Below are 17,986 nucleotides of genomic sequence, written 5' to 3'. Positions count from 1 at the left end.
GCCTGCACTGGAAGCTGCATTTGCTGTACTGTACTCCAAAATGTTATTGTTTGCTTTATTTAGTCAGATAAACAAATATTATGATAATGAAAAGTCCATGAACAAATGGTGACAACAGCAGAGCACTAACATAAGAATTAATTAACAAGAACAGTCAGCTATCCCAGATGTCTGATGTAATTTTGAAAAGAGAACTTGAAATATTGAAGATGTTCAAATCAGCGCTTAGGAGGGTGAAAAAACATCCATGCACTTTAACATCTAAATTACAAATGTGATCTCTGTATCGTGTCCACTGGCTTACAAATGAATGATACCAACACTTGCATGCCTACAACTCATCAGGTGCAATAAGAGAGGGCTATTCCTATGCCTGTTTTCTGCCCATGTGGTTATCCCCGGTTCTGGATTATTTGTCAGGATGGGACAGGAACCAAGGTATGGAGGGAAGATTCTCCTCATTTTCAGGCCTCATAGTTCAGACCTTTGCATGTTATTTATGGCCAGTGTTTCTAATGTTACAGGCATTTGCACCAATTTCTAATCTCTCTTACTTATTTTGAAATGCTGATCCAGAGCCCACTAAAGTTAAAGGATCATGCTGAACCAGGAATGTTTTTGTTACATCTGTGTTTTCCCCCATTTTTTTTACCACTCTTTTCTGTGCTACATGACTGCTGTATGCATCTAGTTTTACTCTTTCCTGAGATTTCAAAGACCCATTTGAAAACTAGTTAAAGAGCAAGGTCCTACTGTGCGTGTTATGAGTCCAAGTATCTCAAACTATGATTTACCTCTGTTGTGTCCGCATCCATGCGATGCCGTTATTTTATTTGGTAGTAAGTAGCAAGTTGTCCTTGTTTGAGGTAAAACAGAACCAACTTTCTGTTCAGTAATGTTATTTCTTAGCTAGGCCTCTTCTAACTCTCTGAAATTAATAGCATGTTGTGTCAAAAATGGTTCGTTCTCAGAGTGATAAGACCAGTGTTTACAGTTTGTGCCAAGGAATGGTACGCAGAGATGCTCTTGCTTATACTTATTGCTATAACAATCAAGGTCAGCTAATTTCGTTATTTGCCCTGTTCGTAGGTCAGAAGCAGAAAAGTGTAGAGGGGTCCCACCTGCAGGGAGGAGCGGACAGGACAGGTGACCCAAAAATTGACTAACAGGGGTATTCCATCCCATCTGCCCCATGCTCAGTATAAAAACTGAGGAATCGAAGGGTCAATTCTCTTTCTGCAATGGCCGATGTCCAAGGAGGACCCTGCCTGTTCATCTGCCTTTGATCCTGATCCGTGCGTTCCTGATTCCATCTGTGGAATCCAGTTCCTACCTGTTGCTGAGTCCAGTCTGGGACTTCCCAGTGCCTACTGGTGATGTCATCCTGGGAGTTTAATACAGTTTTGTATATACTGTATCTATTTCATTATTTCCCTTTTTATCTTATTATTAATATTTCACTAAAGTAGTTTAGTTTCTTCTAAACTCATAAATCTCTTCATGTCTCCTCCTCCTCCTCTCTGTGTACGAGAGGCTGGGGGGGAGCATCTGTCACTAGCCATTGGCCAAATTGGCCAAAACCATGACAGAAGAAGAAAGGGGACATATTAGACTCCTTATTGCAAACTTTGGCATAACCATATGCAGTTGAATTACAGCTGGCAAAGGCATGCTGAGGTGTTCTGGGTGCCAGGGAAGAGCTGCTTGTGTTTTTCCTTCTTTCATTGCTATTAGGTCAAGGCTAACTAGAATTTGCTCCTAAAGAAAAATTGTGTTCAGAGGTGGTCTGCCGACCTCTGGTATAACCCTGACCCTGGGAATTTTTAAAAAATTAGTATGTCCTTGCCTCTCTTAGTTAATGACATCATGGGGGGAGGTCGGTTCTGAGTCCAGATAAAGATAAATGTGAAGGTTTGGCTTCACTGGAAACAAGAATTGGCCCCGTGTGCTGAACCTGATTTGTAATATGAGGAAATACTCACTAAAGCAGAGCATCAGCATATTTTCAAATTAAGATCACAGTGAAAATGAATACAGTGCACTCTGGTTATTTAACTAACTAGATAGATATGAGAAATTCTATCTCCCATGACTAACACAGGATGCCTTTTGATAGCAGTACAATAAGAAGGAAGACAGAGCTGCTGGATATCTTAACAATGTTGGTTTTATATACTCAATAAAAGGTTCCCAGAATTGCAAATATTTAGAGTGAGTATATGTTCTTGTGTAGTCATTTTTCCATGGCCACATTATCTCCATTTAGGAGGACTCTCTTTCTCTGTTCTGGCTCCATCTCAAAACTAACCATTTGTGTGCCATTTCTTTTTCATAACAGCAAACAACCATCACCTGTGCTGAGCCCTTCCTAGAAAGAAAATGTAGTGTAGCAATGTCAGGCTCTGCCTGATGGGCGTTTTCCCAAGTAAATTTTAAAGTCCACATAAAATGGAGCTGATTCTTTCTCACTTCTGTTTCACTTATTATCAGTTTCTCTTTTTTTCTCCCAGATATTTTATCAGCTTCCCCCATCTCACAGCACTGGTGTATTTCCAGGACCCTGGCTATGGTGTAAATTTGCAGTAATGGAGGGAAATGCTTGCTAAATGTCACCTGCATGGCGCTGAGCACCACTTCTGCTGGAAGGACTTCTTGTGTCATAGGGAATGTCTGCTTTTCCAGGCTCCTGCTACGTCTCTGGCTTAACAAGGTGGCTGATACCTGCCCTGTCACAATGATTAGGCATAAAATTCCAGCTGGAAACATAGCAGTTATGTGGCGGAGAATCATGGAAAGGGCAGCACGGTAAAGCAGGAAGATGCATAGGCAGCTGACCCGTCGGACAAACTGCCAGCTGGAATGGTTTATATACATTCAACTAGTGGCCACATTGCTCCCTTGACCCCATTTCTTTTTCTGCAGGCAAGTAGGGTGTGAGCTGACGTTTCCTTTGTCAATAATCTGAGGTGAGGGAGGAAGAGGCAGGGTCATCAGGGAGAAGTAAATGGGTCTGAAAAGCAAAGCAGGTCCTAGGAGAGAGGATATTGCCGTGAATGTGATAAGAAATATATCAGAGGATTATTATACATGAGGGCAGGTAAAAAGGACCTAAATGAAAAATATGCTTCACAGTTGTTATTCACAAATAAATCGTTATTGTTATATACATCTCTAGATGACTCTAGATGATCTAGGTGTCTAGATGACTCTAAATGACCTAGATGTCTCTCTAGGACTCTCTTTCTCTCAGAAAAGTGAAAAAAGTTCTAGACAGTAATACAGGAATAATTATGGTGATTAATACAAGAATATAATGAGGAATATAGGAAAAGAAAATAAAGAAATACAAGAACAGAAAAAAATCATAGCCTTTTAGGACTGTTTATTTTTTTCTATTTTATTGGCAGACATTCTAGAAAGGCTTTAGGAAGGAGGTCAGACCAGGTAGCTAACTTCTGTTTAGTAAAACTGATACTGCCAACTATTTCTCTGCTGTGGAGATTGCCCTTAAACAACTGGCATTGTTTGCTATTTTAAGTTAATATCTTAATGACATAAGCACTTACATTTTATTCTGTTTTTCGATGTTGGTCTTTCTTCCCTCAACAGACTTAACAGGACTCTGAAGTGACATTATGAAACAGTGGTGTAGCGTGGAATTACTTTTAAGATAAAAAGACTTTAAAAGTTGCCAAGTGTAACATTACAGGCACTTGTTGGAGCAACTTCAGGGGGTAGATTCTGAATGTATTGTGTATAAGAATCTATAATAGACTTAAAAATCAACATTGGAGTTGTTACTTCACAAGTCTGTACCATGAGTCTCATAACTGAATAAAAAGGCTTAAAGATATGAAATGAATTGAACCCATCTTGCTGTGAAGCCCAGAACATAAATGAAAAATATGCTTCACAGTTGTTATTCACAAATAAATCGTTATTGTTATATACATCTCTAGATGTTTAGGACACTTGATTTGAACATTTCAGTTGGCAATACAGAACAGTAGAAGAGTAAAAATAGCTCACTGCTCTGTAGACAGCCTGTGGCAAAGGGCAAATTTAACGTGAGCATAGTCAAACTCATCCAGCTGTGTCTGAACTAATCCTGATCATCTACCAGAGACTTGGAGCAGATTGCAGCTCCTGCCTAGTTTATGCATCGAGACTCCTTTTTTATGGGGCTGGGGGAGGTAGCAAGAAAACCATGTACAGGAATTTGAGTTGGAGTTGGTAGTTCCCTGAGACATATATTTGGATTGTGTTAGGAGCTCAGAAGGGCTCTGAGGCTTTCCCCCATCCACCTTCCCTTGACCTTTTCCCTCTGGGGAGGTCTGTGTTTTCTGCATGTCTCCCAAACAAGGGAGATCCTTACCTAAAGTGTTACAGTCCACCTCCCAGTTCAGAACAGACTACTGTTCATGTTATAAATGTAGATGAATCTTAAGAAAGTATGCCTCAGACCACCGAAGCTTTTTGTACTGCAGTTACTGCAGAGGAGAGATGAGAGGAAGCCAGCGAGATGTAAGTACTGCCCCTACACCTCTCTGTTTCTGTACTGGAAGAGGACTGCCAAGAAAAGCTACCAGGAAATACCGTGTGCCTCACACAACCAATTACTTGCAGCAGCACCTGTGAGTTTCTTCAGTCCAGTGGACAGCCAATGAAAGGATGCAGACCCAGTGCCCAGTTTCTAAATAATTCAAACAGCTTTTAATCCCCTGAGTTTACAGCAAAAACTTGTTTCATTCCACTTCACTCTGCTACCTCTTATTTGAAGGAATAACCTTCACTTTGTCCCTCATCACTTCTCTGCCCCACAGCACATGGTGCCAAAAGTAATGATAAACTCCAGTGCTACCACCAACCTCATCTAGCTGCAATAGCATCATAAGATTCCATAAGGTTTTGCAACCACTTTACATATCATACAATCTAATTTTTTCTCCCACTTCTTTACTTAAAATGTTTTATTACAGTAAACATTGCTGTTTGTGTTTTTTTTCCTCTTTTTTTCTTTCCTTTTTTTTTTTTCTTTTTCTTCCTGGGGAGAAAATATGGCTGTAATAAACAAGGTCTGACTCTCCTTCTCATGAAATCTCTTTTCCACTGAGGGGCTCAGCTGTTCATTACTGAGTATTCTTCATTTTGTATGTGTTTCTGATGTACACAACTAGAACAATTCTCACTCTCTCCCCCCTCTGTTTATGTGGAGGAAAGTGTATAGAAATGGTTGGAGGAGAAAACTAAAGACATCTTACACCTACCCAAAATTAAAATCTGTTAAAATTAATATTTGTTAGCAGGTAATTCAACAGCAAGCTGTCTCTTTTGGTGGTGGCTGTGGTGACTGTTTTACTCAGAGAAAGTGGTGTGTAGGAAGCAGCCAGAAACAACCATAAGCCAGATGGGAGACTGAGAGGGGACGAAAGCAGTACCACCGGCTCGCAGCATTGGGCGCATCCTCTATAACTGCTCAAGCTCTTGCTTGGAAGAAGAATTATCCCTGTTGATCCTGACACAAACCCAAACATTAGGAAAAAAAGGCTTTGGCAGATCTCCTCTGGAATTTGTGATAATTTATTTAATTTTTCTGGGTCTCTGTTCCATTATCTTAGAAAGAGGGATAATGATCCTTCTCTACCCACTGTGGACGCAGAGCTATGAATTCGTTGCTGTTTGTAAAGGATGGGGAGATCCTTAATTGGAAGGATCAAACATTTCCTCACTTGGAAAAACCAAACATCTTGAATAAATAATTTTGTACTGGGCATTTTCTTCATACTAAATATGAAATGGTCTTAATGGCCTTCAATATACAGCAAGCTTTAATCTGCTCCCAGGTGGCCATTAATCCTGGAGAAACATCCAATTTTTTTCAGCAACTGGTTGCTTTAGTAATGAATATTTCTAATGAGAGTAGAAACTGGTCACAATGAATGTATGGTACAAAACACCTACTGGTTTACTTCAAGTGGTGTTATTATTGTTAGTATTCATAGTTTAAAAAAGTTGGCTGCTTGCAGTTAATATATTAGCTTCTCTAACATCACACTGGAAAACACATCCTTTGGATGAGAGTGAAGGAGGGCTCTTTGGAAAGCCAACAGAATGTACATTAAATCTGAGCAGGGGTGACAAAATTAGGGATTGCTTATGGTCCACATGACTCCAGAGAGACAGTTTTTCTCCAACTTACCTGTGGTTAGTGAGAACAAGTTTGAGCAATGCTTGCTTTACTCAAAGGCCTCTGAGTTCCTAAAGATTTTGGGGTGTTTCTGTTGTTCATAACTGGCTTGTCATCTTTGAATAGGAGATTTGTCAAGGAATTGTAGAGCATGTTGCTGTTCTTTGGCATTAAGGGAGAAGATAAGGTATAAATGATGTTAGAAATGTGGCAGTAGTATTCTCCTACAATGAGTGCAGAATTATTATTCACAACAAGCCAGTCTTTTTAGTGACAGCTGCCATCAATACTCATTAGAAATACCAGACCCTTACACTGTTTATAGAGCAAGGATTTAAAAAATTGAATGAGATAATGCTAAAACCTGCCACACAGTTAAATACAGCCACTTGCGTGAATGCTCATTGCGTTCACTGAAAGGCTTCCACTTCTGATTGTTCTGGTGATATACTGCTGTACTGAGGCTCCTGAAATAAATTAAGTCCTATTATCTTATAACTACTCTTATTGGAAAACATGTCATTGTTATGTACGACCTCTATGGAGGGTGTCATTAAGATAGGGCAGTGTGTGCCATTCCATAAGTATATACATTTTGCAGGTTAATCATAATGATAGTGCATAGGTTCAAATTATGTCATTTTTCAGCTTCCTTGAAAGTCAAGAATTCGAACCCCTTGAATAGACTCAGATTATAAACACTATTCATGTAACTTTATATCTTGCAAGTCTCCTTTAGTGCTCTGTTATTAAAATATTATGAAAAATGAAAGAGCTCTGATTAAATATGACTACATGGATAAATTTACATTAATGTGAGATGATTAATTATAAGTTAATACCCTGTTCAGATAAAGCATTTTAGGTGGCATAATGAACAGGGTGCAATGATAATCCTGCAACAGTCCTCTGTTGAGGCAATCAAAAGCCAGACACAAAGTGCTGTTATGCATTTTGGAGTTGTGCTGATAATAATCACTATTCTGAACTCCCACTCAGCTGTGCTCTCTTTGCACCACAAGATGTCAGTACACAATCCAGGATGATTTTGAGCTTTTTAATTTTTTTCTTTTAAGACTTTTTAAGCTAAACTTAGAAACATGTTTATTTCTTTTTATGTGTTCTCAAGAAGGAAACAAAGCTCATAGGATAACCTACGGTGAACACTCATCATGCCTTTAAATGAAGTAATGGGTATAGACCTGCCAGAGGCTTGGAAAAAACCTCCAGCTCTATTTCTTTTAAACAATAGCGTATAGATCCTGCCAGCAGTCCTTGTGAAACTGCTGATGATCCACAAGAAATCCTGAAGCATGTTTATGGCGGTTGTTCCTAAGTGCCATTTTTAAGGGGGTTATTCCACTGTTCACTCTTGTTACTCATCTGTTCAACAGGCTTTGCCTTCTGCTACTACCACAAACCGACATTCAACTAGGTGGAAGTAAAGTGTATAAGAGTATTAAGTTGTCAAAGAATTGCACCAGTTCTAAAAAAATAAGAGCAATTTCCTGTACTCCATGCTACAATTAGTCAGTCATAATACGGCAGCCCATAGATGCCAGCCCCAGAAATAATCAGTTGAAAAGATAGTCACTGACAGAGGAGATCTCACTTTCTGTATTCCTGTTTTAGTGGAAAAATATGTGCTTAATTCTTTCTTTCTTTGATTTATTTCTTGGGAGGACTGTGATCTTTCACACTTCTGTCATTTTTGGCCTGGACTTGCTAACTTTTTTTTTATCCTGGGAGATTAGATAAGGACATGCTGTCTACACGTATGCCTCTTTATGGCTGCTGACTAAATAAGTAGAATACTGTAACTTCAAGATAAGGCTAACACCACAGTCAGAAAATGTTCTCTGGGAAAACCTTGTGCAAATGAACACTTCATCTTACCTCGACTCTGTGGTGGAATGAGAAAGTCACACCTAAAGTATGTTTTAAGTGACTCTGCATTTAAAACATGATTCTATCTTCTGACCTGAGGCTGGCTGAGGTGCACAGCATGTAAATTTAAGCCAGTCAAAAATATTTATTTACAAGCTGAAGATAAATTAGGGAATTCTGAGAGCAAGGACCCCTGTATTCAGTTATACATGTCTTTTGCTGAATTCAAACACCTAACGGAAAAAGGATATGATAGGGCCTTTCTCTGATGCTACACATCAGCAATATCTCTACAGCAAAAGAAGTGCAAGAGATATAATGCTCAGGTTTTGCTTATTAGGTCAGGGAAGAGTCAAAGTTCAGATGCTTCCTTTTAATTCTGTGATATTAAGCATACACCTAAGTTTTGTTAGGACCATGGTTGGCCACTGTTTCTAACTCTTAACACCTTGATTTTTTTACTGCTTCTATACTGTTCTTTTCTGATTTCCTTGAGGTAAAATATTGCCCGAGGAGCCTTTGAAATATTCTTGATGGCTTCTTCCCACCACCATACCCACAGTGCTTCTGGGCAGACATGGAAATGCGCCCTCCATCCCTTGGTCTGATCTTCCCTTGCACCTGGCCTGGCTGTGCTTTACTGTCACAGCCATATGATATGGCCTGCCTCACCGCATAACTTATTTCACTGTCCAGAGTTTTCTAAATCTCATGCATTTAGATAAAATAGCTCTGTGGTGCAGCTGGAGCAGTGAGTGCTTTTCCTCCTAGCAGCCAGTCAGTTATGGCCACCTCCCCATGTGCATTTCTGGGCAGGTGTGTCTGTAGCGGAAGACCATCTTGGACAGGCCATGGCCATACAGAGGTGACTTGCTGGCTGAGGAGTATGACTGTGGTTGCAGGCATCTGCCAGGACAGTGGTGCTGTGCCAAGGCAGAGGCAGTGAGGAAGCCAAGTCAAATATGGTAACCCCTCTTCTGTTAATTGGACAGGAGAGAAGTGTTTTCACCCAGGGTCTGAGACGCTCCTGAAGTTCTTGAGAAAAGGGATGTTATGTACCCAGTAAGTGGTATGTATGGCCACATTTTCAACTGATGGGATGCTGGTCACTAGGTGTGGAAAAGGAGGGGCAGCAGACAACCAGAGGGAAGGAAGCAGCAGAAACACCTTTTTACTGACCCTCTGACGTCCTCTGGAAAGGGTGGTATTGAAACATTCAGTCTCCCCAGGCAACTATCACAGTCATGGCAGTGACCACAGCACATGGCATCAACAGTGGTGTTATAAATATTATTTATGCCTTTTTAAACCAGTGCCCTCTCTATTTCCCCCACCACTTTGTAGTGCCCAGGTGACAGAATTGCATACCCTGTCCCTGGAGGAGGTGACATTGAAAAGCTAACTGACCTTTCTTGCAGAGCAAAGAGATGCGAGGAAGAGCTCCAGGACTGAAGGTTCACAGGGATGGAGAAGGAAACTGGAGAAACATGTGGTGTCATTCTCCAGTTACACCTAGGACTTGGCTGGCATTTGGAGCCACTGCATACTTCGGCTTACGCTTGACAGTGTCTGGGACAACAACTCCACATTTGCACTTGCATCTGCAGCACAGATATTGGAGGAAGGAACAGAGATCAGGAGAAAAGGGTGGCAGTGCCTGAATGTGGTGAGGGCATAGCGGGGTGCTACAGCCCCAACTACAGATTGGGGGTGTCTTTTTGGACTTCCAGAGCAGCGTGCTGGGGGCAACGTTTGTTGCCTGTGAGACAGGAGAGAGGCCTTGTCCCCTCCTTCTGTAAGCCTTCCTCCTGTTTATGCTGGTTGCAATGAGCCTCAAAAAACGGACACATATTTTCTTTCAAATGAGAAGAGATGAGAGTCTACTGGTAGTTCATGTATGGTTGCTGTCAGGCACCTTGCAAGCCTCCTTGCCACCACCAGCAATGGATGAGTGTTGTGCATCACTCAGCTGGTGAGGTAGAACCTGATGCTTTGCTAGTGCTACTTTTCATGCTGGTGCCAACAGTGTCAACAGATTTGAGCTGCTAGAAATTGCACTTGATGAATATCTGGCAGGATGAGAAGGTGCAGTGGAACTCATATCCCTGTTGATTTATCAGTGGCTTGCCCAATGAAACATCTAGCTACATAGATCCATGACTCCAGGGGAGGTACCTCAGAGTGCAAAATCAAAGGGACTTCATGAAGACCGCAAATGAAGCTACTGTTTGTGGCCCATGGCGGCCTCTGAGACCCTGGAGCAGGGGAGATTCATGTCTCTACACATAATTACAGCAAGTGTAGGCCCTTTCCAGGGGACATTTGAATGCATTTTGTTTAGCTGCTTTTTGGGACAGAAATTGTCATTAGGAGGTGATAAATTGGAGGACATGTGGTCTTACAGACTCCTGTGATGAAGACGGGTACAGGGAACTAAATTCTATTTCATTTGAATGGATGAAATAGAGGAATGATACAAATGGTCCAATAAACAGATAAAAAGGGACCCACAGAATAAAATGGGAATTTAGAAGTATACTGACACTTGAGCTGGAGGCTTTGCATCTGGAAGTTAAATACCTACTAGTGGTCAACATTTGTCTGGGCAGTGGCATAGTCAGCTAGTAAGTGCTTGCAGTGCATGCCCAGATCAACCACTTCAGTGGTCATGACTCATCTGTGTCAGGCTCCAGCAATGTGGACATCCTGTTAGCGAATCTGAGAGTGGCTTAGGTGGGATGTAATCTGTGGTCCCTGAGATGAGCTGGCTAACTCTAAAACAGCATCAAGATACAGATGTATCTGTAGCCCACTGTGTTTTCTCTGAAGCATCCTGGTTCTTCCCCTAAACCTTGCAAGTTGCCATGTCTTTTGCCATGCTGGCAAAGAGATCAAAAGGTGATGGTAAGCACAGCCATTTCAATATGACATTGTTTTAGACACATGTCTAGCCTAAGGTTGCTCCAGGCAATGAACAGTGAGGAAATCCCAAGGGCTACAGTAAGGGCAAGGATGGTGAACAGCAGACCAGTTTTGGAGTGGTCCTTGAGAGTGACCTAAGGTAAGAGCACTGCCAAAGCTAGTAGGACTTGCTTCTAGTGTATAATTGTTATGAAAATTGGCATAATTGGGCCCATTCTCACATGATTTGATCTAAAGGAAGCCATTTTACTGCCTGTATGACAAAACTGCAAACTACTGCGCTGAGACAGTTAGACAGGGAGAAAAGAAAGGTTTTAATATGCTGAAATTATACTAATGGCACGTCCTCAGTCTTGAAGAGGACTAGGATTTTTCATATGACCATTTAAAAGAATAATACTGCTCTCGGAAAACCTTTCTATTCAAAATAGATTACTTTACTGGCACCTGACTGACAAAGATGTTTTTTAGTATCAGACACAACGTACAGTACACAAGGACACATTTTCTCACTGGAGAGCAACAGATTATTGCCTACATTGCTGTTTTGTAACATCACAACCTAAATGGCTTTTATGTTCTGAAAAGAAAGAGCAGGGAGGAGAAAAGAAAAGCTTTTGAAGAAAAAAAATAATTTTCCAATAACCCCCATTAACTACAGAGGTCATTGTGGCAAAATGAATGGGACTAGAAATCCACTAAAAGCTGCAGTATAAGGTACGTCGAGACTGACAAGCCTTTCACCAAGTAGTTACAAATGGGACTAATGGTTTAAACTTGTTAGCCATTGTCAGAGCCTCTGATCCTTGAGTCAGCTATGGAGGCTATGGCAGAAATCGATAAGGCATCGCTTACACGGTGAACTGCTAGACCATATAGATTGCCTGAAGGGAATTGCTCAGTTCCTCCTGTTCTGCAAGCTGAAAGCAGGCAGTTGAATCTCCAGAATGATTGACCGCACTACCCTGGGGCAATTAAGTTTTTTGCCACTTTGAGGAGTGAAGAGAATAAGTGGAGGGAGAAGTCCAGCGTGACAGAGTGCAGGCTGGACTTCCATACTGTGGTGAAACTTGTGGTGTGTTTCCACCCATCATCTGCGTCATGAAGTGGATGGCCCGAGACTGGCACAGTTGTCTCAGAAGTCACAGAAGACACGGCAGTACCATTGTTGGTATGAACAGTCTGATAGCAAACTACATCAAAACTACTGCTGATATGGACAGAGATCTCCCCTAAGGCTCCCATTCTGAAACTTCTGGAGAAATCCCTTCCCATTGGCACATTTTGAAATGTTCCTGTTGTATTGATCAGCTGCTTTCTGGTGGAGTACTACAAGGCTTCAATTAAATGAAGCGTGTTTTTGTAACAATTATAGACAAGCTACAAATTGTCAGCAAGCTGTGGAAGTGAAATGTTAATACTTGCATGCCAAGAGACTTTGAAAGGCAGAGAGGAGCCATTGTTAGACCTGGTCCTCTCCTCACCATCAGAGTTAGCTGTAGCCTCCATTTCTGTCCAGTGTTGCCCAAAGCATTGGTATGTGTGCTACAACTCTGACAAAGTTCTGAAAAGGCAGCAGTAATCTGTTAAGACACTGATCTCTCTACTGCTATCTAGCTTCTCCCCTTCCTCTTTCCAAGGTTTAATAATGCAATGCTATATATCATCCGACTAAGGAACCTTAAGTGCTATCCCCCTGCCCTGCTCGCTTCATTTCACCTCTTCTTTGTCCCTCCAAGACAACTAAAAATGATTCACACAATTTGTTTCAATTATTTTGTCTACCTATGTTTGAGGGAAGACTGGTTCCAGAGTAGTCAGTAGCTTGGTGGTCAAAGAACACTACAGTTTATGGAAGAATTAAAACTGAAGATAATTTTCTGATTCAGAAAATGTGTAGATGAAAACTTGCTATCCCAGATCCAGGCTCAAATTTTAACAGTGTTATTGTCTATCCTGGAGCAATTGTGCATATGTGCTTTTCTTTCTTTCTTTCTTTCTTTCTTTCTTTCTTTCTTTCTTTCTTTCTTTCTTTCTTTCTTTCTTTCTTTCTTTCTTTCTTTCTTTCTTTCTTTCTTTCTTTCTTTCTTTCTTTCTTTCTTTCTTTCTTTCTTTCTTTCTTTCTTTCTTTCTTTCTTTCTTTCTTTCTTTCTTTCTTTCTTTCTTTCTTTCTTTCTTTCTTTCTTTCTTTCTTTCTTTCTTTCTTTCTTTTCATATTGTTGTTTTTTTCTTTAAGTGTCAAAGTTGTGAATTGATTGTTGTCACTGTTTTGTCCTCTCTCTCTCATATGTGGTGCATTTTATGCAGCTTCTCACTACTCAGAAAATAACTTTATTGTTACAGTTGCTGGATTGCTCATAGAGCAAAAGAAGAAGCCAGCCTGCTAGAGGTCACTTAGGACCTTTTCCTAAAAAAGGCTTGCTAAATAATACAGTAACAAGCATCTGGCGTGGTCAGAGAATGACGTAGAAAGTAAGTTTCAGCCATATACTATGGCTTGTTTCAGTTCTTAATAGGCTGTGTAGGACATGACTAAGTTTTTCAAATTCCTCATTGGGCTGGGATTAACATATTAACAAACCTGTGTGCACCTTGGAGGAAAACAACAAAGTCAACAGGGGTGAGCTAAGAGCCCTTATCATACACGATTCAGAAGGGGTTTCCTTAGTGGCTGAACACCAGGGCCAAATAGGTGGCATTATTGTTACATAGCAACATGTAACATGAAGGTTATTTCAGATTATTTACTATAATCACTAATCAATGTAATAGCATATCTACAGCAATGCACATGACTAAAAGGTCCTGCCGTATCTAGTGGGCAGATTGTGCTAAACCCTATCCAGCAGTTTGTTGTTTGTGATAGATCGTGGTATGACCCTGCTTCAAAAAACTGATCATGTCCAGAAGCACAAAGTTTTTTGAAATAAGTCTTCGTTTTGATTATTTTTTTTTCCTCATTTTTCCTTGGACAGATTTACTCCAGAGGGAACCGTACAATTACGCTGTGCTATGGCAGACTATTAGCTCTAAATAAACCTTCTCATTTATTTGGCTTTACATGGCTTTCAATTTCTGCAATATATCTATCACAATTTTATGAAAAGTTGCTGGCAAATGTATGCAAGTTGATAGTGGAAAAGTTCTTCAAATGCAAAAAGGCTCCCAGAGAGGTCAAGTCACTCATAACTGCCTTGGTGCAGAAGCAGTTGATGATAAACACTAGCTAAATCTATAGAAGAGGAATCAATTCATTCCACTTACGAACCATATGCCTCCTGCTTTCTTTTGCATAACCACAGTAAGGGACTCAGAAGCAGGGGGATCAGAGTGTTCAATAAAACCATTAAGTAGTAATTTTTGTATGTGTGATTCAACAGCACTTTGAATGAATACCTAACACAGCTTTTGCAGTACTGGAGAATCATTTCTGTGAATGTGTTTTCCCATAACTCTCATTCCCGCACAAAATTTTGAAATTGTGCAGTAATCATAACACAAAAACTCAAAAAATCTGTCCACATCTATTCCACTTCTTGTTTATGGTGACTGACTGTTCTGTCAAGTTACTCAGACTGACTTTTTCTCCCCTCTGCTCCAATGACCCGTATCACGGCTTGTTTTCTGTTGCCTTCCACCGTTAATTCATTTTGAAAGACTATCTACAGGCAATTCTCCTTTTTGCATCATCTGACCTTTTGGCATGAACTTTGACTGAAGTCTTCTTCGGTCAGTAATTTTGGTATTCTCTGCATATATCTCAAGTATCAAAGAGTCCCGGGTGAGAACTCCTGGTTTAGCATGCAGAAAGTTAGACGTAAGTGGCAATGTTAGAGAACAGGTTTAATTTTGTTTCTTGTGATGGAGAGAACACTAACTTATAGATCGGATATGACAGCTTTCAAGAATAAAGATACTGGAGCAGAAGAGACACAGCTGTTATGAATTAAGTTCCCATTACGGCTATTTTTCACTACGGGAAAATTTGGGCATTTCATATTTCCTACAAAAGCAGTGCTGTCCACATTCATTCTTACAGAGGGATCTGCATCTCTATCTTCATAAGTCCCCTTTGCTGTCCTGACTACTCTATGGCTCTGGAAAATTTGTGATTAACTGTGAAGAAACGGCTCTGGAAATAGCTCACAGCTTAGGGAATGGAATAGAACTTCAAGTTCTGTTGGAGTTCTTAACTTCTCAACTTCCTAAAGGAAATTAGAAATAGAACTTCAAGTCCGAGCTTACATGTATGGCAAGTTTTCTAATTCTTGGAGTCTGAGGGCTCCAAGTGACACAAGTCACTCCATTCTACTTGGTATGAAGCTGTGGTGTTTTCAATCAGATAGAGCTTTTGAAGACTACTGCTGTTTCAACTGTAGTTGTCAAACAGAGAAGTCATGAATATGTGAATTTGTTGTTATCTGACAGCGTAGAAAGGAGTCCAACATTTTAGGCAACCCCAGAGAGAAAGAGAATGTTTTTTTGTGAGGTGGGCAATATGTGGAGAGAGCAGATGATAAATTTGAATATTATGTATTTCCCACAATACAAGTCTAAAAGAAAATAGTCCACTTCAAAGCATCAGGACCTATTGTCGAAGAAAAGAAAATCCTCTTGTTGATATATCACTACACAGGTGCACAACAGTGCTCTCAGGAGTTAGGGTGTACCTGGCACTATTCCCTTAAACAGATCCAGCAGTGCAGTCAAGCAGGAGAAGTGATTGTTCCACCTTCTGTGATAGCTGATATGAATAAGTCAGTACTAAGAACTGCCTCTGGTTGGAGTTGTTCCAAATTTAGTGACTTCCAGACATATAATTCAGGATAAAATCCAGCTAACAAATGTATGAATTTTATAGCAAATCCATGAATGACTAAATTATGAACTTCGCAACAATACAGTAATTCCACATGAGGGACTTGCACTTTGACTCTCGTAGAACAGTGATAAAAAATCATGCACTACTTCTATGTGTCATCATAAAAAACTGCGAAGGGGGTGGTTTTAAAGGTTTCTTCAGACTCATCCATGGTTTAATACATTGTGACCTGGTTAGTTCCTTTAAGTTAGAAGTATTATGAGCCTCACAGACATTTGCTCTCACTATTAGTACAATATAGAGGCCTTAAACATTGCATGCTCAGCTTTTTCAGGTCCCTTTGTATAGTCTTAAAATGGTGAAGGCATCTTTGTATAAATTGGATTCAAACCTCTGTGTCTTGAAGTGTACTTGGAGTATATCCCATCTTTATATTAATGGATAAATGTCAAATAAAGATGCTATGGACATCTTTACACTTTTATTCTCCAAAGCCCATGTTTTCTTGTGGAAATATTACAGTCTTTATTATGTAATTTGATTTAAGAATAGAATCCTGCAGACTAGTAATTAGAGTTCCTAGCTGAACAAGGGCAATATTTTTTACTCTGGGAAATAGCTTTCTGGTATGAATATGTTTGTTTGAATATCTGAAATGGTTTAATAGCACATGAGCAACTGATGTGCTTAGGCTGCATGAAAACATTGTGCATTAGCTAACAAACTTTTCACAAATTAAAAATAAGTAAAACTATGGGCCCAATTGCAAACAGCTACTTCATTATAAAAGAAAAATTGAACGAGGTCAGCAGAATTACGCAGTACTAAACTGCTAAGAGATTAAGAGAGTTGGGTTTTAAAAAGTATAACCTCATTTATGCTGATAACCACTAATGTGATGTCCATAAAATATATCTGTTTATTAAGGCAAACATTTCAAAGCCTCTTTCAGAAGCTAATAGTTGTCATTCTTTTCTCTTTGCTTCCTTTCTCTTTGATTACACTGACTGTATAATCCATATTGCTTTGAATGTTGATAAACATATGTTGCACATTATGTGTTATAACTAATCCATGTTCTTTCTCTTGGTCTCTCTCCCTCTAGGAGGAGAACTCTTAGGGCAGTGTAGTTTTTTGGTTTTATTTTTTAAAAAAAGTGCATTCAGCTATACATTTACATGCAAGAAGAAAGATTAAATGTGTTTTTCACTTAGAGTGGAAAATGTGGAGATTCAGGATGGCATTTAGTTTTTATGGGAGTTTGTTTCACAGCTGGGGCTGTCCCTTAAGAATCTGTTTCAGAATGGCTTCTGGCAGACTTATGTTTATTCAGTTGTTTCATTGCCACAAACTAGCAGCGCCCTGGCCTGGTCAATGGTTTGGATACCGGAATCTCATCTGAGGGCAAAAATGTAATAAAGAAGCATTCGGTTGTAAGAATAAAACTGTATGTATAGTTTCTTGCCTAATTTAATTCCTTTTTTAAAAATCCAACCCAAAAATTTAAGGTGTTCTTAGAAGTATGGGAAATTCCTGCCATATGATTTTCTCTGCTTTGTCCTCTTCGTACAAGCCAGCAATCGGACTGTACATTTGGTAAGAACAATGTGTTTTGTTTTAAAAGTTATCTAAAAGGGAAATGGTTTAGCACACAGTCAATGTGAATTCTTTCAGTCATGGGTTGTCCTACCATATGAAATTTGAAAGGCTTGAATTAGTTCAGTTCATCCTAGATTACAATATCGTGTGAAAGCAAGTGATTGGCAGCAGCTTCATGAACAAAGATGGAGAGAATATATTACTTACTTTGATGAAACTGGGCAAAAGGTTCCAGCACCATGTTCTGCTCAGTAGCATGGAAAATATGAAAGATGCATCTTGAGATAATCCCGGTTCCAATATTATTATTTTGATCTACTTAATTATTTTTGTTTAATGCAGTATTTGTAGTTATCCTACTTCATTCCTGTCTGGCTCTCTTGGAATTACTCCTCTTTTCTGTCTCACCCTTGTAGAAGGGGCACTTGGAAGCATATACTTAGCAAATCTGCATTTTCTTCTCCAGGAGGATATTTCTTGCCAGTGTGGCTGATATCTGGCTAGCAGGTTATGGACTGTGAAATCTCAAATGTTGTGTTAAGATTTATGCAAAGGGATGATGTCCAGAC

This window comes from Chroicocephalus ridibundus, chromosome Z (genome assembly GCF_963924245.1).
Source record: "Chroicocephalus ridibundus chromosome Z, bChrRid1.1, whole genome shotgun sequence".
Taxonomy (NCBI): Eukaryota; Metazoa; Chordata; class Aves; order Charadriiformes; family Laridae; genus Chroicocephalus; species Chroicocephalus ridibundus.
The sequence above is the reverse complement of the archived record's forward strand: the minus strand, read 5'-3'. Positions refer to the sequence as shown.